The sequence below is a fragment of the Chiloscyllium plagiosum genome, unplaced genomic scaffold (assembly GCF_037043375.1).
Source record: "Chiloscyllium plagiosum isolate Xiang-an unplaced genomic scaffold, Cpla_swu_hap1 HiC_scaffold_42, whole genome shotgun sequence".
NCBI classification, from domain to species: domain Eukaryota; kingdom Metazoa; phylum Chordata; class Chondrichthyes; order Orectolobiformes; family Hemiscylliidae; genus Chiloscyllium; species Chiloscyllium plagiosum.
This window is the reverse complement of record NW_028270180.1, coordinates 9,361,100-9,384,481: the sequence shown is the minus strand read 5'-3', so window position 1 is coordinate 9,384,481 and position 23,382 is coordinate 9,361,100. Positions and strand designations below refer to the sequence as shown.

At 44.3% G+C, this 23,382-nt stretch overlaps 1 protein-coding gene across 3 annotated transcripts in view; it reads left to right on the top strand.

Moving 5' to 3' along the window:
• Window positions 1-23,382, top strand: part of LOC122542488 (tyrosine-protein kinase CSK) — a 146,366-nt gene that overhangs the window by 22,886 nt on the left and 100,098 nt on the right. For 2 of the 3 annotated variants that reach the window (XM_043680257.2, XM_043680258.2), the window contains exon 2: window positions 15,260-15,378. The gene's annotated coding sequence lies outside the window, so the exon portion shown is untranslated. Of the gene's footprint in view, window positions 1-15,259; window positions 15,400-23,382 lie in introns of all 3 variants that reach the window. The other variant, XM_043680259.2, reaches the window with a different exon arrangement.

Below are 23,382 nucleotides of genomic sequence, written 5' to 3'. Positions count from 1 at the left end.
GCTAATAAAATTTCACATCTGAGGTTTTCGTCCCATAAAGATCCATTTTTCTGGCTTCCCAGCAATACGATAATAGTTGCCATAGGACTCGAAGGCATTCCAAGTCTAGCAATTTCCTGAGTGTGAAATTTCCTTTTGTAAAATCAGTTTGAATCTGGCACCAAGGCTAAAATTCATTACAGGTGTAAAGACAATATCTTTGTTTAATTCTGTATTTTATTTATGGAATGAAATGGGAAAAAACTTGTTTTGAAAGAACAAGAGTCTTAGCGTTGAACAGTACGGAAACAGACCCTGCAGTCCAACTCATCCATGCTGACCAGATATCTCAAATTAATGTAGTCCCATTTGCCAGCACTTGGCCCATCATTCATGTATACATCCAGATGCCTTTTAAATGTTGTAATTGTAGCCTCGGCCACTTCCTGTGGCAGTTCATTCCATACATTCCCCTCTGTCTCTGTTTCAGGGAAAACAACTCAAGCCTATTCAGCGTCTCCCTATAGCTCAAACCCTCCAACCTTGACAATATCCTTAAATCTTCTCTGAACCCTTTCAAGTTTCAAGATTATAGAAAGGATTCCTGTACTTTTTAAAGTAGTTACCTGGCACTTATTTTAAATGCTGTTTGCTTTGTTGGTTCAAGTAGTGGAGGATGCCTGGTTTAAGACAGGTTGGAGTTAAAGGGTACTGATGTATGGAAATTCAGCTGGATGCAAGTAGAATAGAGAATGGTGACCTGTTGCTGCTGAAAAGGACTTCTGCCTGCCAGCATCTTTGAGGTTGATTCCCAGGCAGCTGAACAGTTTGTGTGAACTTTTGAGCAGAAGCAATCAGATCTCTGGAAAGGAAGGCACTGCCTTCATTTGTTGCAGTGAGCCGTGATTCTTAATCAGTAAGTCAAAGGTTTTATAGATGTGAACTAATCATTTTGTACCTTGTGAAAATACTTGGAGAAGGAAGATGGGGAAGGAGCAAGACCTGACAAGCCCAAAAGATCATCTTAGTGTAGATATTTTTCAATCACCCTGATTAGAGAAGTTATTACACACCTCTAGAACAGGTTGGACTTGAACCTTTACCTTCCATCATCTGTTTACCTTGTGGACAATTGAACTGCCTTCCCAATCTTGTCCTCGCCAGAGCACTCAGTTTCTTTTCTGTCTGTATGTGTGTAGGTTTTTTAATAATGGGGTTAGAATTTTAGATTTGTGTTATAAGTCAGAGGTTCAAAATTACCTAATACTAGGATCAATTTGATTACAATAAATATCAATTCTTGTTCAATATGGAAACCTCGTCTTGCTTTCTGTTAGCTTGGATCTGAAAGGGAGATAAATGCGCATTTTCCATACTTTTGTAAATCTTTTACTTATGGTGATTGTGGGAATAGCAAAGCATGATTTTCTGCGCATTGCCCGAGTGAGGCAGAACATGGCCATAAGGATGTTCAGTAGTAATTTTATACTTCACAAGCAGGACACTCAGCAGTCAAAATCGCTGACTGCAACCTGTAAATTTCTTCATTTAGCTGAACTTAGGTGGACTTTTGAGCTCCTCTCAAATTTAGGAAATAATGATGCAAATGGTACTGGTTTCACCACCATTAGCAAGGCAAGCTCTTGAGCTATGGAATTAACTCCCAAATAGAGTTGTATTTTCACAAGAGGAAATATATTGCCTTGGCAGTATCATTCCCTTGGAATTCTTGTCACCAGAGTCCATTCACTGATACAAACCGGTCTTGACCAAGTGTGTAAAGCTTTTCTTATTTGAAAAAAAAACCCTCTCTTTGATTTAATTTGCTCAAAACAAAAATGCCAGAGGTTCAAGAAGAAAAATATGAAGTATTAAAGTTTGACAGTTGCAAACAAGACAAACTTGTGAACTGGCGATCACATGACCGTAGTTCATGACCTTAGAGAACATTTAAGAGCAAAGAGCCAAGAAAATTATCAGTACTGCTGCCATGTTCAGTCTAACTTGAGCTTGTTTAGCTCAAAGTTTCCCTAGCTCATTAAAAAAAAAATTCAACTGTGAAGCCAACCACCACTAGGAAAACATCAAGATGCACAGCAATGAAGTGCAATTTATAGTGATTTTAACGACTTAGTAAATGCTAAAATTTAAATTTGAGAAAGCATTTCATTTCTGTCCATTTAATTGGTAAAATGTGGCTTTGACATTTAAGGATGTTAGTTGGTAACAATAGAACTGCATTTGGAGTTTACCAAAGTACTGTCATGTATGAAAGATTTATTAATTCAGTCCTTTAATTGCTGTGCACCCACTGTAAAACAGAATGTAAGCCAAATTCAGAACAAATAAAAGTTTATATTCTTCAGTGAGCTTGAAAGAAAATTAAGATCACACAACACCAGGTTGTAATCCAACAGGTTTATTTGGAAGCACTAGCTTTTAGAGCGCTGTTCCTTCATTAGGTGGTCTGGCAATCCAGAAATCCAGGCCAGTGATATGACGTTATGGATTTGATCTACCATGGCAGATGAAATTTGAATTCAATAAAATTCTGAAATAAAAAGCTTGCTTAAGGTCAAGCACGTCACCATGGTGAATGATTTTTAAAAAAAACACTCCGTTCACTGATATCCATAAGGGAAGGAAATCTGCCATCGTTTCCTGGTCTGCCCTATATGTGCTCCCAGACACACAGTAATGTGTTTGACTCTGAGCTGAGGCCTGGCATTTAGGGATGAGCAACAAATGTTGGCTGAGCCAGCAACACCCACATCCCAAGAAGAAATAAAAAGCTCCAATAGTTTACTTTCTGCAATAGGAGAGGCAAATAAAATCCAAGAACAGTAACTGAATATTCTTAATAAAATATTTGGTATTTTTGTACACCTTCACCAACTGCCAAGGTACAATTTCACAAATGCCAACAGCATTTTGGAACTTTTCCCAAGTGGTTAGTGTCTCTGCGTGAGACACATGTATGTCAACTCTGGTGACGGAAGGTGCAATACAATCAGGCCAACATCAAATTTACATACTGTATTTGCGCTTATTTTAGAGTTTTGTATTTAAACAATCAGAAACAGACAGCATTCATGGAATTTAGCACTTCCCAGCCTGAGACACGGCAATCAACTTTTTATGCCTTCCTCTGCTCTGCCCCAGACCGGTGAAACAGTTAAAAAGAAATTAGGAAATGTTGACTAAGATTCAAGTACATAAATACTGTGGAGCCAAATATTATTCTGATACCCACACAGCATTCCGAACAACCGAATCACTTCCTATTAGCTCTTATGATGTACATACTTGATGAAACACTGTAGGGATAATCATGTTGCATGCATATTTTCTACACAGATTTATCTTCAGTGCATCCTATTAACTGGCTATCAATCCAAAAGCCCAATTGCACTAAGAGATAGCAGCATCTACTGATTAACACTTTAATTCAAACCTCTTTACGAACATTTTCAGAGCATTTAAAATTTCCAACTTGATTCATACTTATCATCTGTGTAGGATTTTATCCAGCTAACTTGGAATGCAGTAAAATGTATGTATTTTACATGGTCATAGAGATGTACAGCACAGAGACAAACCATTCGGTCCAACTCGTCCATGCTGTCCAGACATCCCAACCCAATCTAGTCCCACCTGCCAGCACCTGCCCATATCTCTCCAAACCCTTCCTATTCATATACCCATCCAGATGGCTTTTAAATGTTGCAATTGTACTAATCTCCATCACTTCCTTTGGCAGCTCATTCCATGCACGTACCACCGTCTGCGTGAAAAAGTTGCCCCTTAGGTCTCTTTTATATTTTTACTCCTCACACTAAATCTATGCCCTCTAGTTCTGGACTCCCCCACCCCAGGAAAGAGAGTTTGTCTATTTATCCTATCCATGCCCCTCATGATTTTATAAACCTCCATAAGGTCATCCCTCAGCCTCTGAAGCTCCAGGGAAAACAGCCCAGGTCTATTCAGCCTATCCATAGAGCTCAAATTCTCCAACCCTGGCAACAGCCTTGTAAATCTTTTCTGAACCCTTTCAAGTTTTGCAACATCGATTTGCCAGAGTTATCTCACGTTCCCTGCTGATTTCCCTCTTAAGTATACTCAGCTCCAGGGAAAACTGCCCTAGTCCAACACTGGTAACATCCTTGTAAATCATCTCTGAACCCTTTCAAGTTTCACAACATGTTTCCAATAGGAAGGAGACCAGAATTGTGCGCAATATTCCAACAGTGGCCTAACTAATGTCCTGTACAGCCGCAACATGACCTCCCAACTCCTGTACTCAATACTCTGATCAGTAAAGGCAAACATACCAAATGCCGCCTTTGTTATCCTATTTACAATTTAGCAAATTGGACAGTAATTTGCAAGTAGCACTTATCCTTTGTTTTAATAACAAGGCCTTACATTTTATCATGTATGTTAAAGGTGAGACATAAATGCAATAAGGCATTTTAAAGGATTAACAAAATTTGACATAGTTGCAAATGATATCTGGTCAAAGATGTAGGTTTTTATATAGAAAAAAAAAGGTAGCAAATTGTTGAGATATTAAGGAGCAAATGCCTTACCAGAGATGGCATGGCCACCAACGGAGGAGCAATTAAAATCAGAAATGCTGAAGAGATCAGAATTGGCAGAGTGCAGAGATCTCGGAGGACTGTAATGGTGGAGGAGATTACAATGATAGAAAGGGGTGAGACCAAGCGAGGATTTGAGAAAAAAGACAAAAATTTTAAAATTCAGGCACTGCTTAACTGGAAATTAATGTAGAGTATCAAACAAAGTAGGATGGTGAATGAGCCTGGAGAGAATTAGGATCAAGAAGGGTCTCAGTCACCTGAATATATGAAGCCTTCCATTTCGGCAGTTAAAAAGTTTCAGCCCATACAAACAATCTATGCCCTGCCAGTCAATAGACATTGGCCTTTTCAGTCAATGAAATCATGAGCTCAGTCTGCAAACATGTATGAAACAGTCACCCACTCAAAATATTAAAATCAAGTGCCACAGAAAAAGAACCAGTTCCCTTGTTTCAAGACTCTTTGCAGCCATCCTCCTTGTGGATCACTGCAGAACAGGCCTACATTTCAGAGCTCCCACAGGACAGCGAACAAAGGAGTCACACAGAAAGTGTAACATCTGGACACTAAGAGTTCATAGTGTATGCCAGCTGTGGATGTGGAATCAGGAAAAGCAGGCATTATAGAGTGGGCCTTTAATTTATCAATTCATGAACATCTTTCAAGTGCAATTATGGAAGTGAAAAATAAATAACTATAATACATTTTTGCCTTAATGCAGGATATTCTAGAATGCCCTCGGCTCTTAGCATTAAAGATTAGATTCCCTACAATATGGAAATAGGCCCTCCAAAGAGTAACCCACCCAGACCCATTCCCTATATTTACCCCTTACCAATGCACCTAAAACTATGGGTAATTTAGCATGGCCAGTTCACCTGACCTGCACATATTTGGATTGTGAAAGGAAACTGGAGCACCCAGAGGAAACCCGAGCAGACACTGGGAGAATGTGCAAACTCCACACAGACAGTTGCCCAAGGTGGGAATCAAACACGGGTCCCTGGCACTGCGAGGCAGCAGTGCTAACCACTGAGCCACCGTGCCATGCATAAAGTCTTCTGCAACTCCAATTTTAGGAAAATAAACAGCACTGCAGATGCTGGAAATCTGGAACAAAAACAGTTTACCTTCTGTTTTAATCTAGTTATAAATTTTAAGATTACAAATTAAATGTTATGATAATAATGCAAGTAATAGACTTTAGTTGGTAAATTTGCTGTCTTCCGTGCTGTATCATTCTATGTGAACATGCTTAATATTCTAAAGATGAGCCAATGCTCTAAATGTTGGCACAGCTGCTGCAGATGCTTGGTGGAAAATGTGTCTGGAAGAAGGCAGTTTAAATGGGTTATTATTTTTTACATTTCCTGTTATGTTGTTTGTCTCCTTCATGTTTCAGCAGTATGTGCTTTGCACTTGCAAAAGATTAAATTGTTTGAAGTGTGCTAAGTGCTACTCGGCAATTAGGATGGTGTTCATATTTATTGTGGAGAAAGCACTGTGCCATCATATTAACTTGTAACTTTATTTTAGTTTTCTGCTTTATAAGGACTGTAATGTTGAACTTGTAATGTTTCTTTTTTTTAACTTAAGATGGCACCAAGAATAGTGACTCTGTACACTTTTCACTGTGCTCCTGTTCCCTGTACTCGAATACATGTGACAATAAAACATGTATTTGACAGAATAGATACAATATCATTTTTGTGGGTGAAGGTGCTTTTCATCCCAGTGCACACTTGAAGGGTGTAACTCTAATCATGATCTACCATCACCTATGACACAAAGAATAGCTCAACACAAACCAATACCAGAGAGGGTGTGACGTAAAAATGGGAAAATAAAAAGCCATCACAGAGCATATAAAAGCCAAAGTATAAAATATGAAAGTTTGCAATTAAGATATATTTGCAAAATCAAAAAGCAAGTCAAAACTGTAGAAATCTGATCATTAATTTTGAATGCATACTTGCCTAGTGATGCTGTCACAGCTGTTCCTTGACTGACCAGGAGAATACAATACACATCATGGCCATTCTAAATACAAGAGTGAAGCTCAATCATTATTTTGTAAAATGAACCAGAATGTTAATTTGTAAATGAGAATATGCATTGCCACAATCTCAACATGGCCACTGCTCACCTGTATATGCACTGATGGCGGTGGTGATATCGCAATAGTACCATTTGTCACGAGAGATTCTGCTGGTTGCCTCCCCCACCCCGGCTGCCCTCCTGGCCATATTCTTCACTTGCATGGTTTGCTGTTCTGCTCAGAAAAAGGGGCAATTAGTGAGGTAGTTAGGACTTTTTTCTGAGCATGTGTCTGGTTCAATGTTTTTCTAATTCATTTCAGGGCTACATCTTGCTTGGATGCTTTAATAAAATCATGGGCAAATAACTTCTGTCATATTGTAATATTTGAGTTCAGTGAGCCGATGCCCAAGAATTTGTTGGCAACATTATTTCCGTGCACACACTGATGCTGTGCCACCTTGCGGTGATGCGGTCAGTAAATGTAGCCTTTAAAAGTGCAATTGTGTGTGTGTATGTATATAAATTGAAGCTGTGTCAGGTGAGTAAAACCTAACTGTTGTGTATATCCTTCAATACTTAAGAGCAGTGAGGATTTTATTAATATTATTGAGAACTTTAATTTTGCTTTGAGCTACATAGAGGAAAGTTATAGAATACACAATGTCAATGTTTTAACACATTTTCTTGTTATCCTTTTCTTATCTTATTTATTATATGAATTATTCTACAATGGAATAAGCGAAAGTCACCATAGTTGTAGATGACCATAGGCTGTTCTCTTGTCAGAGACAGACAACTTGAAGGTCACAACACTACATTGAAAACCAGCCATCCAGCTAACTGAATCCCCCCCCACCAATAGCTAATATTGAACAAGCTTTTCAAAGTGGGCTTTTTCAGTGCAATTACACCTCAGGAGAGTGGGAATCAAATATGCCAACAATGAACAAGTGTGTTACGAGTTCAAAACAGGATTGAATGCTGGAGTGTGTGTGCTGTAAACTATTTATCGTTGATTTGGCAACAAGGTGCATGATCGAACTGTTCTACTTTCTAACCAACAAATTGAGTGGTAAACACAGTGCAACAACTGCATCTCAAGGTCCTGTGTCAATATAATCTTTGTCTAGAAGAGTGTGATGAGATAGCACTTAGCATATGTGTACAATGGTGATTTGAGAATGAAGTTAGATTCCACTTGTGTAATCTGAATCTGCCTCCCTGTTTGTGCAAGGGCATGATCAGCCACAGTTTTAAAGGCAGCAGTTTTCTGTTAGACATAATTGTTTATTTTACTTGCGTATGTAAACCTTCCATGGTGTCATTTCATGCATTGATTATATCTGAGTACATGTTACTCCTGTAAATATTTGAGAGAATATTTGAATACCTTGCATCTCTAACAAAATTAACTTAAAAGAGCTGTCTGTTTCAACATTTGAATTTTATATCTACACATAGATATTGGTTTCAAGTTGTTTAAAATACACCTAACAAGATTTGTAGGTTAGAATATTGACCCAGGCCAACCACTAGCCTTGATTCAGATAGGGACTATTAACTATCTGAATTTATAATCCTTTAATTTGGCTCCTTCAACAGGAACATTTAGTACAGGAACTTAGCACTCCAGAAAGGTCCTTCTACATTTACCAATTTGACTGCAGATTTTGGATCCATTCCTTGAACAATTCTAATTTTGAGAACATTCCAAGTATAACTTGAACATTTTTAAACATTTTAGTCATTTTGAACCTTGGTTTGACTACAGTTGGAATTCTGAGAATGATTCTACTGTATTGTAAAATGAATATCAGAACATTGGAGAGGGTAAGTAAGATCTGCTAAAATGATCATTTAGTTCAGAGACTGCATCCTCTGAGGAAAGCCTGATCAGGTCAGGGCTGATTTCTTTAAAAGACTGAGTAACCAGTAACCTAATACATGACCATAACACTCGAAAGGGGAGATGATGGCCTAGTGGTATATTGTGAGACTATTCATTCAGAGCAATAATTAATTTAGAATCCGCTAAGGTTAGCTGATATTATCTGTTTTCTGTTCTGGGGACCTGTGTTTGAATCTTGAGTTTGAATTCAATGAATATCGGGAATTAATCTACTGATGACCATGAAGCCACTGTTGATTGTCATAAAGCTATCTGGCTCAATAATGTCCTTTAGGGAAGGAAATCTGCCATCCTCACCTGGTCTGGACTGCACGTCACTCCAGAACCATAGCAATGCCCTCTGAAATGGTACAGCATGTGACTGAATTGTATCAATTGCTATGAAGTCTCAACAAAGAAATGAAACTAGAATAGATCACATATTAATTGGGTGACCGTTACAATCAATAAGTATCAATAGCGGAGACCAAGCCCTTTATTGTTATACAACAAATGTTCTTAGCCTTGTTAACTGGATTAGTACAATGGATACTTTCCCCTTGTTAGCTGACCTCGCAAACTGAATATTTCCAATATTGTTAAATGGCTAGACATAATGACTGTTTTTCCAACTTTTTAACCCATTACCCTTGTCTCCAGGATGCCATTGTTAACTGTAAGTACTTAACTGATCAGAGTGATGCTCAGCTGAACCTCTTGCTTCACAAACTCAACTCAACTCTTTCCCTGTCTGCTTATACCCCATACACATTCTCAAAGGCACTAACTGTTCAACCAAGATTAATTAATATAAGCAACAAAAGGTAAATTGAAGTTGCAATTTTATCATGTTTAATGCCTTACTGAGTTTGGTTTATGACAGACTGGTCAAGGAGATGACAAAGTCAAGAGCTGCCTTTAGGCTTGGATTTCAAAGTAACACTTTATTATATGTAACTACCAAATGCTATTGTACATGACAATGGTAGTTATACAGTCAGTTCTTCTATAACACAATGGTTGCATTCTTGTGCAGCCCTGTGTTATAGAAAAATCGTGTTTTAGGGACAGAGTGTTGTCGCCAGCGCATGTTTTAAAAGTTTGTGCTGAAGAAACAGTGTCCCCAATCTGTCAGTCGTGTTACAGTGAATTCACGTTGATGAAATGCATGTTATAACAGAACCACCTGTACCAGGCCCTGACTTGTTACATTAGCTAATGGTGAATCTGCTCCCTATCTGTGCATGGCCATATGCTCTCAAGCTTCTCTTATTCCAGTGTATTTTAACTTTGTCCACTTTGTGCTATTTATACGACTTGACATGTAACTCCAGAGTGCTGAAGCTGTTAGAAACATCCCTCCCCAAGCTTTCTTTCCTTGTCTTTGGCAATGTTTAATAATTAGATGCATTCTCAAAGGAGTTAAATTTCACTTTTTATAACATATTCTTGTATGTTCATACTTTTGTATCAGTCTGTATTGTTGATTGTAGACTGAAATGCGAAAAGAACTTTTAAAAATCAAGGACTGTTAAAAGATTACTGTAGTTTTTGAAAGAAGGTAATTTGACACTCACTATTTCAAGCAGCACTGGATGGTTTGCAGATGAGCTGGAGCCAATGACCCAATAAAAATTTCAGTTAGTAGCAACTAGTTAACTGGTCTGTGGGCAAGTAACCAGTCATTAAAGACGAAGGCCTTCTGCCTCTCAACAATTGTGGCTTCCAGGAAACAGAATAGTTTGGGGGTGTGAACAAGATCATGAGAAGTCATCCAATTTCCACAAGCTCAGGACCTCTCTGTTCTCTGCAGTAAAAGCCACTTTAAAGCTGAAGAATGGCAGTTTACTTCATCTTCAACAGTTGCTGTAAGCCATGACACTTAATAGGTGAGAAATTTTTGTGTACGCCAGTCATCTTATGTGGAAGCACCCAGAGAAAGAGGATAGAGGAGCAGCATTCTGATCAGCACATAACTCATCTCACCTTCCAGACTCTCCCTGCAACCTTTTTTAATGTGTGTAGAGGGATAATTTGTAAAGGGGCGGGGTTAGAGTTTTAACTCGGGGAGTTATATGTCAAAAGCTCTCAGTTTTTTTTTATCTGCAGCTAGAGTATTATTTCTAAATAGTGATTCCTGTTTAAATACAGATAACAAGTCCATGATTTCTGTTAACTTGGGTCTGAAAAACAGGTAAATTGGCGAGTTGTAGTCCTTAAAATCTTGAACTTTTGTGATGACTCCACAAAAAACGAGGTTAATTTCCAGTGCACTACCTCAATGAGGTGTTGCACTTTGTTTTGTTTTGTTTTCTCCTACCCTGAGTTTTTGACCTGATCTGACAGCAGTGCTGACTAGATTGAGAAATTCTATGACCAGATCTAGAAAAACTTAAGGTAAAGTTGATGATAGAGTCATACAGCATGGAAACAGACCCTTGGGTCCAACCAGTCCTTGCTGAACATAATCCCAAACTGAGCTAGTCCCACTTGCCTACACTTGGCTCATATCCTCCCCAAACATTTCTTATTCATGTACTTGTTCAAATGTCTTTTTAAACATTGTATCAGTATCTGCATCTGCCTCCTCCTCTAGAAATTCATTCCACACATGGGCCACTGCCTGTGTTTTTTAAAAAAAGTCTTTTTTTCCAAAAAGCTTCCTCCTCTACCTTAAAAATATGTCCCTAGTCTTGAAATCCTCCACCCTTTGGCCATTTGCCATTCACCCCTCAAAATTTCAGAAGCCTCTATAAGGTCACCTCTCAACTTGGCCGCCAGTGAAAAAAATCCCAGCCTATCCAGCTCTCCTTAAAACTCAAGCCCTCCATTCTGGCACAATCCTGATAAATCTCTTCTGAACCCTTTTCAGCAAAATAATCTTCCTATTATAAAGCATCCAGAACTGAGCATAGTACCCCGAAGGGACCTCATCAATGTCCTGTACAACCTCAATATGATGTCCCAAGCCCTATACTCAGGTGTGAGCAATGAAGGCAAGTGTGCTAAATGACCGCTTAACCACCCTGTGAAGCAAATTTCAAAGAATTATGTACCGGAGCCCCTAGGTCTCTTTGTTCTACAGCACTACCCAAACTCCTACTTTTAATTGTATAAATCTTGACCTTGTTTGGCTGGTTATCTGCTGGCAGATTAGAGATTCAATTGATTTGGTGACCTGAGCATGTGTCCTGAATGGACATATTGGTGTTTGGTGATACCCTGCCAGTCATGCCTGATTTTGTTCCAACTGAGTAGGTAGCTCCTGCAGTTAGGTTGGTAACTGGGTAGGATGGAATAATGGAATGAGGTGACAGGAGTTGCAATGGATAGGCCTCTCCTTGTGGCCTAAGTACGATCGCTGCTGCTTGGGTACTTGCTGCCTAATAATATCCTTTTAAGAAGCTTAGTTGTTGAGACTGTTTGTTTGGTTGCCCATGTTCCCATGCAGATGATGTTTTGGTGTAGGAATGCTTAACATAATTCTGTGCGTTCCTGCTCTGGAACAGCCATTAGGCTTCTGGGAAGTTTTCTTTTTAAATTATAACATTTCTTTTTTGACATAGCTGAAGGACTTCCAATGGATCTGTGCTCAACTTTCTTAATACCTTCATGCACTAAGGTTCGATTCTTTTAATTGTATGAGAAATGTCTGCTCTAGTGTTCACTTGATTTTGGCCAGAGGAACTTTTATGCCAGAGTTGACACCATGTGATCAGATTTGGACTCTTTTTCTTTATCTGATTATAAATGGCTCTAAAAGCATTTTGAGACATGATGTCCTGGTGGTTTCTCTGGAAGAGTTTTTCTTCACAACAGCTCTTCAATGCTCATTCTTCTGGCTGCTAGTTGGACTTAAGACCATACTTGGAACATAAATTTGGTTGCATTCTTCTCTTCAACAATCTTTGGTCTGTTAGTAAATTTTCCCTGTTGCACAATTTGCTTGGCTGTGTATTCCATTGCTGCCACCATATTTTACCATGTTGTTTAATGCCACTATGTATTGGGTTCAAGATAGACTATTCAAGGAGAGGCCAAAGTCAAGAAATGTCTTCATGTTTTGACTTCAGAGTAACATTATTTATTAAGTATTGCCACCGAGTACTGGTGTACATTGTAGTCATTTATATAAAAGGCTCTGACTTCATTTCACCAGGTAATGACTATTCTACCATCATCTTTTAATGTCCATCTGCTCTCAAGATTTTCTTTGTAGAGCGTACTAACTTTTCCCACACTGGGCTATTTATACTCAGAAATCTGCAGCAAACTGTCATAACTGCAAGGTTGTTCCAGGGGTCCTGAAGCCTTTACACAACATTTATGCAAATCGAAGGTATCAGACATTTGGGTATCCTGATGTAATCCACATTTAAAAAGAGTGGTTGTTTTTGAGTGCTAATAATCAGTAAACTGATGCAACCAGCAATGTAGAGAAAATGAGGACTGCAGATGCTGGAGATCAAAGTCGAGTGTGTGGTGCTGGAAAAGAACAGCAGGTCAGGCAGCATGAACTGCTGTGCTTTTCCAGCACCACACTCGCAACCATTAATGCATCAATAACAACCTGTTATTGGCAGCATGATATGATTCGGGTTAAGCCCATGAGAAATTATTATTGTTTTGAGTTCTTATCAGAGCAGGAATGTACAAAGCACTTTTATGGTCTCCTTAGCTATTAAACAGCATGTGCACCCAGCATGACTACATTCTTCTAACTTTTCATATGCTTGAAGTTCTGGATACAAAGTTATTAGATGTTCCGCATTCTGATTTGTCCATTGGTATGAACCTCCAATGCTGACAAAATTTAAAGCAGTGTGCTGGAAATGGGTTGCAATGGATGGGCAGAGTTGCCATGTACCCCACAGGGGTGTCTCCGTTTCAGCTTTAGAAGAGTTCAGACCTAAATAATGAAAGAAGAGAGTGTTGGCTTGTCTTTGCCATTTTTCAAGAGCATGGCAAAGACTCTCTCTGGTTCCTCAGAACAGACACTTTCTCGAAGTGTTTTTAATCCTTTGGGATGCAGGTATTTCTGTATTTACCCTTGAACTGTGTGGCCTGCTCAGCCATTTCATAGGGCATCTGGAAAGCAATGGCCTAGCACTGTTATCGCTAGACTACTAATCGAGAAATTCAGCTAATGTTCTAGGGACCCGGGTCATGGGTTCAAATCCCACCATGACAGATAGTTTGAGTTTGCATTCAATGAAGAATGTAGAATTGAGGGTCTAATTATGATCATGAAACCATTGTTGATAGTCAGAAAGACCCATCTGGTTCACTAGTATCTTTTGGGAAAGAAAATCTTTCATCCTTACCTGGTCTGGCCTAGATGTGACTCCAGATCCACAGTAATGTGGTTGACCCTTGACAATTAGGATGGGCAAAAAAATACTGGCTTAGCCAGAGACTCCCCCATCCTGAGAGCGATTAATTAAAAAAAAAGAGTTAGCCATGCTCCTGAGGGCTTGGAGTAACATGTATGGCCAGACCAGATATTTGGCAGAAGGCGGTGAGTTTTGGACTTTCCAAAATGAATTTTTCTGGCAACGCCCCAGAGCTAGTGCAGCCATTAGCCCACCCCTCGCCCCCAAACCAAAAAAAACACATGCATAGAGATTCCTCCACTCAGTTTCAGACAACTTTCTGCACTACAAGACCAGGTTTCAGGCAATCCAAAGAGCACCTTTGGCCAAGTTACTAGTTCTCCAGCTGAGCTTGTCTTGCTAACAATCCCTGGGAACAGGCCATTGAGTACAGTGTCCTGTTTTATGCAGCAGATAGGAATCTAGATTACTGTAAGAAAATCTTGACAGGAGAGTTTAATGGTTGTGAGCCTGTCACAAGGAAGTGTGTCATGACTCTGAGTAGTGCATTGAAGATCATGTACAGAGACAAGATTAGATGGATGTGTTATGGGTTGGCAAGGAGCATTTCTGGCATCATTCTGGATTACAAACCACAATATGTTTTCCTTCAGTTCCCTTTTGATTCCTTTTGCCTTTTTGAGGAGGATGTGAAAGTGTGGACCGATAAATTCTAAATCAATCTTTTGTTGGTTGAGGGTTCACTCTTTCAGTCTATCTGGTTTTCCCTTTTTGCTTTCCATAAGGGAATTTGCAGGGGGAGAGAGTAACTAGCTGCCTGGAATGTTCTTTTACTGCTCCACTCACCGAAGGGGACGTGAGGGAGAGTTGTTTTCACCTTGTCAGACTGGATGTTTGTGATGTAGCCATTTGCCCAGGAACCAGTCAAGAAGTTGTTGCTATGCTGAGTACTCCTGAACTGGTCCTGGGTGAAAAATCAATCTCCGTTCTCACTGGCATAACTGTTCTGAACACACCGACAGAATCAAGGTGTCGAGCTTCCCTTCTGTTTTTGCTGTGCATGTAGAATATTACTTTATTCAATGAGTTCTGTTAAGCTAATCTTTTCACAAAAGCATCTTCCACAATCTCCAGTTTAAACCAGAATAATTTCCTATTTTTAAGTACACAGTCTAACAAATAATTAGTCTTTAAAGTGTTATTGTGTGTCATTGGTGAAAAAGGCAGGTTTTCATCAGCTTGTGGATGAACTGCTAACACAACATCCTGAAACTCCCAACGTATTCTGGAGGAAGATTGATTTCCACAGTTGACATTAAGTACACTAGTTGCTATCTCCAAAATTCCACCTATATGCCATTTATGACTATTTTAAAATAAACCTAGCAATCTGGTAACATCATCTTTTATTCACTTAGAACCTTCAAGATATCACACCTCCAGCTGTGCACTTCAGTGGGGCTAAGACTGATCCAGCATTCCACCACTTCTTTCCAATGCTCGACAATTCTTCGTGTTGAACAGATGCATCTGCTGAGTAAGTTGGAAATGTTACCGGGTAGGGATGCTTCAATTTTCCATGTGCAAGTATTTTGTCTGTAATTTGCAAGTGAAAATAGTTTTCTCGATTACTGTGTCCTGGACCAAAAAGGATTTGTTTCCTGCTCGGGCCAATTTCCATATTGTAAGTGCGAGAGAAGTTACCTCTGAATGAAGTATGCTTTGCTCATCCTGAACTAATTACTGTGCAAGACTGGGACCAATCATCTAATAAGAAAAGAATTTTTTCCAATCTGTTTCCTTCCAAAGTACAAGATGCTACTTTTGTTGAGTCATATCTGAACAGAGAAGTGGTTTCATGAAACTGTAGGTTTGTTCTGAATTATGTAGTTCCGAATTATGGGTTCAATTTTAATTTCTCTGTGTGAACTAACTTTTGGCTAAGATCAAGTGTAGTATCGGTTCTTGTCAGTTTTGCGAGTCATCAGAGCTAGTGGAGATCATTGCTGATCGTGATTGGACGTTGGAGGATCGTTTGGTTGTGCTGACCTGTTACTGGTGGATCTTCATGCTGGCTTCAGCCTAACGCCAATTCAGGGACCAGCCAACCTCCGAGCTATGGCCTCAACAGCTGCTCGCAACACAGTCAGAGTGACTGTCAAGAAGGTAGAGGAGTGTACACCAGTCGATCGGACAGTGTTCGTCAAGAAGATTTTGCTCGAGTGCTGTGGGTTCGCCGCAGCGGACGTGTACTGCCTGCAGGATTTCCCTGGGGCAGGCTACTTTGACGTCACTTTCAGGAGCGTGAAGCAATGCGAGCAGCTCCTGAAGGTCTTCAAAGAAAAGGAAGGGGAGCCGCTGTTCTCCATCATGTCGGCGGTCCTGTTGTGTGTGCTTCCTGCACAGAGGAATCGGGTTGTTACAATCCACATGTACAACCCCTATGTTCCAGCAACCGATGTCCTGACGTTCCTGAGAAGATATATGCAGGTTGAGGGAGAAAGCGCCGATGTGGTTGACCCTTTCAGGATCTGGACCAGCAAACGACAGGTCAAGGTAACCCTGAGGGTTGATACCAGTGGGAACATCCTCCACCCACTCTCCAGCTATGCTATCGGAGGGAGCAGAGGGTACCTGACTTACGCAGGGCAGCCGAAAGTGTGCCGAACCTGCGGGAGGTCAGGCCACATGGCGGACTGCAAGGTCACGATCTGTCGGAACTGCAAGAAGGAGGGCCACCCGACCAAAGAATGCAAGGAGGCCAAGAACTGCAGTCTGTGCAGGGAGGCGGGCCATGTGTACAAGGCCTGCCCAAGACGAGAGGCCACCACCCACGCGCAGCTGGCCAGGGATGGGCCGCAAAAGGACAGCAAGGCATCACTAACCAGCAAGGGAATGGTGTCTGGGGGCACGCAAAAGGAAGGACAGGCCGGAGCAGAGCAGATGCCAGCTACCGGAGAGGTACAGCGGCCGAGCGAAGCTCCGACAGGACAGACAGAGGAGGAGGAGGAGAAGGGAAAGAAGGAGGCAGAGGAATGGATCCCAGTACAAAACAGGAGGAAGAAAAGCCGCCAAGCCACCAAAACCTCCCAGAAAAGGGGGAAACGGCAGCTGCATGGGGAAGACACGGACAGCTCTTCGGAGGGTTAGGACGGGCTCACGGAGGGTCGTCACCAAAAGAAGAGGCAGAGCGCTGCAGGGAGAAAGGAGGGCAGCACCTGCCAAACAAGGGATGAAACAAGGGGGAAATGACCACCCCCGACCAGGTGACAGCCCCTGTTGTGTGTGCTTCCTGCGCAGAGGAGTCGGGTTGTTAAGATCCACATGTACAACCCCTATGTTCCACCAACCGATGTCCTGACGTTCCTGAGAAGATATGTGCAGGTTGAGGGAGAAAGCACCGACTTGGTTGACCCTTTCGGGATCTGGACCAGCAAACGACAGGTCAAGGTAACCCTGAGGGTTGATGCCAGTGGGAACATCCTCCACCCACCCTCCAGCTTTGCTATCAGAGGGAGCAGACAACGTGGACCCTGGTCCTGGCCCAATGACACCGGAGCGGGCAAATGGGCCCAGTGAGGAGCTGGACAGCTACCTCAGCCCAGCGAGGGTCCAGCAGTTCGTGTACACCATGGGGATGCAGACAGCTACTGCAGAGGGGCAGGACCAGTGGCAAATGGACGCGGGTAACCTCACAACTTGTTAAAAATGGGTATAAAAATTGTAAGTATTAATGTGCGCAGCATAAAATCTGCTGCGCGATGTGTTTCAACGCTGGCCTTCCTGGCCAGTGTCAAAGCCGATGTCCTGTTTCTGCAGGAGTGTGGAACACCACACCTCAGCAGTTCCAGGAGATGGTCGAGCTTGTGGGCCCATGGGCCGTCAGTTTGATCGGGGGGCAACGATAACCGCTCCTCAGGCCTGGGTATTCTGTTGCGAGGAGGCAACTCCACCACCTCCGAGGTTAAGGAGGTGGTGGGCGGGTGCCTCCTCATCGCGGATGTTACATACAGAAACGCTCCCGTGAGACTAATCAACGTGTACGCTCCAGCGGGTAAGAGTGAACGGTTAGCCGTCCTGCAGCAGCTTCCACTGTTGCTGGCTACGTCCAGGCCGGTCATTCTGGCCGGAGACTTCAACTGTATCATTGATGCAGATGGAGGATCCGGCGGGGGAGGAGACAGTAAACTGGATGCCACGTCCAGAGCCCTGATGGAAACGGTCAAAGATGCCAAGCTGCACGATGTCTTCAGCACCCCTGCAGACGGAGCGCAGCATAGATACACCTGGTCATGGGCTGACGGGTCTATCCGCTCAAGGATAGATTACCTGTTTGTGTCCCGAATGTTCTCGGTCAGAACCACCGATGTCAAGCCGGTGTTCTTCTCTGGCCACTGCCTCCTGCTGTCTGACTGTCACCTATAGGCTGAGCAGCGGGCTGGTAAGGGAACGTGGAAACTGAACACTAAGCTGTTGACCCCGGGAAACATCGAGGAGCTCAAGAGGGATTACGCAGGTTGGAGAACCGCAAAGCCCCTCTTAGTCCCCAGCGGACTGGTGGGAAACAGTAGAAGGGAACATCGAGGTTCTTCATCCTCAAAGGTGTTCAGGAGGCGAGAGAGAGCGACGAGGAAAACTGTCCCAGCTCCAGGAAAGTATGCAGAACCTGCTCCTGCTGCAGACGTTGGGAGTTGATGTCAGGGAGGACCTCAAGGAGGTGAAGGGCCAGCAAGCCTCGCTCTTTGCTTCGGAGGCCTCCAAGATAATCTTCTGGCCCAGGGTCCGCTCCGTGGAGCAGGACGAGACATGCTCATGTTTCTTCTTCCAGAAGGTGCACAAAGAGAGCTCTGTGCTCAGCAGCCTGAAGGAAGAAGATGGCTCGGTAACGTCATCTCAGGCTGACATCATGAGGATCAGCAAATTCTTCTATGCCGGTCTGTATGACTCGAAGCCAACCGACAGCGCAGCCTCCCAGTCGTTCCTGTCCTCTATCACGGAGGTCTTAGACGATGGAACACGAGCGAGGCTGGACCAGCCGCTATCTCTGGATGAGCTGACCAAGGCCCTCGAGTCCTTCGAAAAGAATAAAACTCCCGGAAGCGACGGCTTACCGGTCAAGATCTATTCTGCTCTTTGGGACTTGATGGGCCAGGACCTGCTGGAGGTGTATGTCAGTATGCTTCAGGCAGGTACCATGAGTGAATCCATCACGAAAGGCATCATCACCCTCATCTACAAGCAGAAGGGGGAGAGGGAGGAAATTAGAAATTGGAGACCAATCTCACTGTTAAACACAGACTACAAAATCTTGTCAAAGGTCATTGCCAACCGGGTCAGGTCTGCTCTGGGATCGGTGATCCACCCTGACCAAACCTGTGCTGTACTGGGCAGGAAGATCGCTGAGGGTCTCGCACTCCGAGATACGATTGCCTACGTGCAGGACAGGGGGGTGGACACCTGCCTCATCAGCCTGGACCAGGAAAAAGCCTTCGACAGGATATCACATACATATGAGGGATGTCCTCTCCAAAATGGGCTTTGGGGAGGGAATCTGCAATTGGATCAGACTGCTCTACACCAACATTGTCAGTGCAGTCTCAATCAATGGGTGGGAATCAGATAGCTTCCCTGTAAGATCTGGAGTCAGGCAGGGCTGCCCTCTCTCTCCTGCCTTGTTTGTGTGTTGCATCGAGCCACTTGCCGAATCAATCAGGAAGGATGTGAGCCTGAGAGGGGTGACTATTCCTGGCAGTGGGGGCCTGCAGGTTAAGGCCTCCCTATACATGGATGACGTCGCCATTTTCTGCTCGGATCCGCTGTCCGTGCACAGACTCATGTGCTTCTGTGACCAGTTCGAGCGGGCCTCAGGGGCCAAGGTAAACCGAGGCAAGAACGAGGCCATGCTCTTCAGGAACTGGGCCGACCAATCCTCTAACCCCTTCACCGTCGGGACGGACCACCTGAAGGTGCTGGGTATTTGGTTCGGGGGGGCTGGGCCGTGCGCCAAGACCTGGGAGGAGCGGATCAGGAAGATGAGACAGAAACTGGGCAGATGGGAGCAACGGTCGCTCTCCATTGCCGGGAAGAACCTGGTCATCAGGTGTGAGGTACTCTCAGTATTGTTATATGTGGCACAGGTCTGGCCTATCCCCAGAACCTTTGCTCCCGCAGTCTCCCGGGCCATCTTCCACTTCATGTGGAGATCAAAGATGGACCAGGTCAGAAGAGACACAATGTACAAAGACCTGTGCAATGGGGAAAAAACATGCCCAATGCCACCCTCGCCCTGATGGCCACCTTTGTGTATGGCTGCATCAAGCTGTGCGTGGATCCCCGGTACACAAATACCAAGTGTCACTAAGTACTGAGGTTCTACCTGTCCCTGGTGTTGCGAAGGATGGGCCAGGCCTCGCTGCCGCGGAACGCTCTGAGTAGTTGGACCACTCCGTTCTCTTTGTGGAGAAATTTATGAAGAAAATACCTTTGACCACAAATCCATCAGGAAGTTGTCAGCACGTAGTGTCCTTGAGACCCTTCAGGAAAAGGAGAGGGCGGATCCTATCGAGCGGTTCCCTGAGCAGACTGTCAAAGCCATTTGGCAGAATGCCTCATCGCCAGATATTTCCAACAAGCACCAAGACATGGCTTGGCTGGTGGTGAGAAGGGCTCTGCCTGTGAGATCCTTTATGCATGCCCGGACTCTCAGCCGCACCGCACGCTGCCCTCAAAGCGGCTGCAGTGGGGACGAGACTGTCACACACCACCTTCTGGAATGTGCCTATGCAGAGGAAGTCTGGAGAGGAATGCAGGGGTTTGTCGAGGTTCGTCCTGAGCAGCGCCGTGACGCAGGACTCCATGCTCTGCGGCCTGTTCCCCGCGACGCACACTGAGACGAACATCAACTGTGCCTGGAGGATCATCAACTCGGTGAAGGACGCTCTCTGGGCCGTCCGAAACCTGTTGATCTTCCAGCTGAAGGAGTTGATCCTGACTGTTGCAGACTGGCACTTTCCAAGGTCCAGGACTACGTGTTGAGGGACGCACTGAAGCTTGGGGCAGCTGCCGTCAAGGCGTGGTGGGGAAAGACCACCGTGTAACATCTGCCTGCCTAAGAAGAACAGGGAGTCCACGCAGTCATTTGGGCTCTGCTGATGTCTCAGCTAAAAATGTAATCGTACAGACCTGTAAATAGGAATGCACAGAAATGGAATGTTTACGTATGTATGGCATGTCCAATTGTACAGATCATCAAAGTATTTTATGAATAAAGTATATTTTTGAAATAAAAAAATAAAAAAAAACTTATAATGACGATCTTAAGTTTACTAATTGGATAAAGATTGAATAGGGGAAAGCAGAAAATTAAATGTTTATCATGAGTTTTGAAGTATTGAAGCCTTAAAGTCAATGGATAGAGTAGTTGGTTAGTTAGTTACTGAGGCCCAATATGGATATTTAACCTTGACATTGTATTATGTGATGATGCTGCTCCTTTAACAAGGTTAAGTTGTCGTTTTTTTTCCCCAGAAGATCATAAAGACACAGGCTCCAAAGTGTCTGGGTTGATCTACTTGAGGAAGCTTTGGGGATGGGCGGGGGCAGGATTAGATAGGGTTTAGGGCATGGATGGGGTTGGGCAGGGTTGGACGGGGTTGGGCAGTGTTGGATGGGGGGAGGTGTTGGACGGGATTGGGGGCAGGTGAGGGCGGGGGCTCGCGCGCGCTGTGCTGCTGCCTAGTCTGAACAGGGAGCAGACTTAATAGAAAACTCCGAACTCCAGAGGAAAGTCATTGAATCGATTAACCAAATAATCAATTATCCGAGCGAAATAGTGCCCACCCATCTCGTTCGGATAATCGAGGTTGCCCTATAAATTTTTTCCAGTCTGTGTTACTCATGTCACTGAACACCTCCATTTATCAAGTGTTGCAAATGTGTCAACAATCACGTTTTCTCATCCTGCTACATGTACCATTTTCAAATTGAATGGCTCTAACAGGAAGCTCCATTTAAACAGTCTGGAATGTTTGTCCTTAAATCTCTCTACAAACCTCGATGGGTTATGATCAGAGATATGATTGTCTCAGATACGTGACTGGTAACATAAACGTTGAGCTGTCTCGCGCTCTCTCTCTCTCTCGCGCTCTCTCTCTCTCTCGCGCTCTCTCTCTCTCTCGCGCTCTCTCTCTCTCTCGCGCTCTCTCTCGCGCTCTCTCTCGCGCCCTCTCTCTCTCGCGCTCTCTCTCTCTCTCGCGCTCTCTCTCTCGCGCTCTCTCTCTCGCGCTCTCTCTCTCGCGCTCTCTCTCTCTCGCGCTCTCTCTCTCTCTCTCGCGCTCTCTCTCTCTCTCGCGCTCTCTCTCTCTCTCGCGCTCTCTCTCTCTCTCGCGCTCTCTCTCTCTCTCGCGCTCTCTCTCTCGCGCTCTCTCTCTCGCTCTCTCTCTCTCGCGCTCTCTCTCTCTCGCGCTCTCTCTCTCTCGCGCTCTCTCTCTCTCGCGCTCTCTCTCTCTCGCGCTCTCTCTCTCTCGCGCTCTCTCTCTCTCGCGCTCTCTCTCTCTCGCTCTCTCTCTCTCTCTCGCGCTCTCTCTCTCTCGCGCTCTCTCTCTCTTTCTCTCTCGCGCTCTCTCTCTCTTTCTCTCTCGCGCTCTCTCTCTCGCGCTCTCTCTCTCTCGCGCTCTCTCTCTCGCGCTCTCTCTCTCTCGCGCTCTCTCTCTCTCGCGCTCTCTCTCTCTCGCGCGCTCTCTCTCTCGCGCGCTCTCTCTCTCGCGCTCGCTCTCTCTCGCGCTCGCTCTCTCTCGCGCTCGCTCTCTCTCGCGCTCTCTCTCTCTCGCGCTCTCTCTCTCTCTCGCGCTCTCTCTCTCTCTCGCGCTCTCTCTCTCTCGCGCTCTCTCTCTCTCGCGCTCTCTCTCTCTCGCGCTCTCTCTCTCTCTCGCGCTCTCTCTCTCGCGCTCGCTCTCTCGCGCTCTCTCTCGTGCTCTCTCTCTCGCGCTCTCTCTCTCTCTCTCTCGCGCGCTCTCTCTCTCTCGCGCTCTCTCTCTCTCTCGCGCTCTCTCTCTCTCGCGCTCTCTCTCTCTCTCTCTCGCGCTCTCTCTCTCTCTCTCGCGCTCTCTCTCTCGCTCTCGCGCTCGCTCTCGCGCTCGCTCTCGCGCTCGCTCTCTCTCGCGCTCGCTCTCTCTCGAGCTCGCTCTCTCTCGCGCTCGCTCTCTCTCGCGCTCGCTCTCTCTCTCGCGCTCTCTCTCGCGCTCTCTCTCTCTCGCGCTCTCTCTCTCTCGCGCTCTCTCTCTCTCTCGCGCTCTCTCTCTCTCTCGCGCTCTCTCTCTCTCTCGCGCTCTCTCTCTCTCGCGCTCTCTCTCGCGCTCTCTCTCTCTCTCGCGCTCTCTCTCTCTCGCGCTCTCTCTCTCTCGCGCTCTCTCTCTCTCGCGCTCTCTCTCGCGCTCTCTCTCTCTCTCGCGCTCTCTCTCTCTCTCTCGCGCTCTCTCTCTCTCTCGCGCTCTCTCTCTCGCGCTCGCTCTCTCTCGCGCTCGCTCTCTCTCGCGCTCGCTCT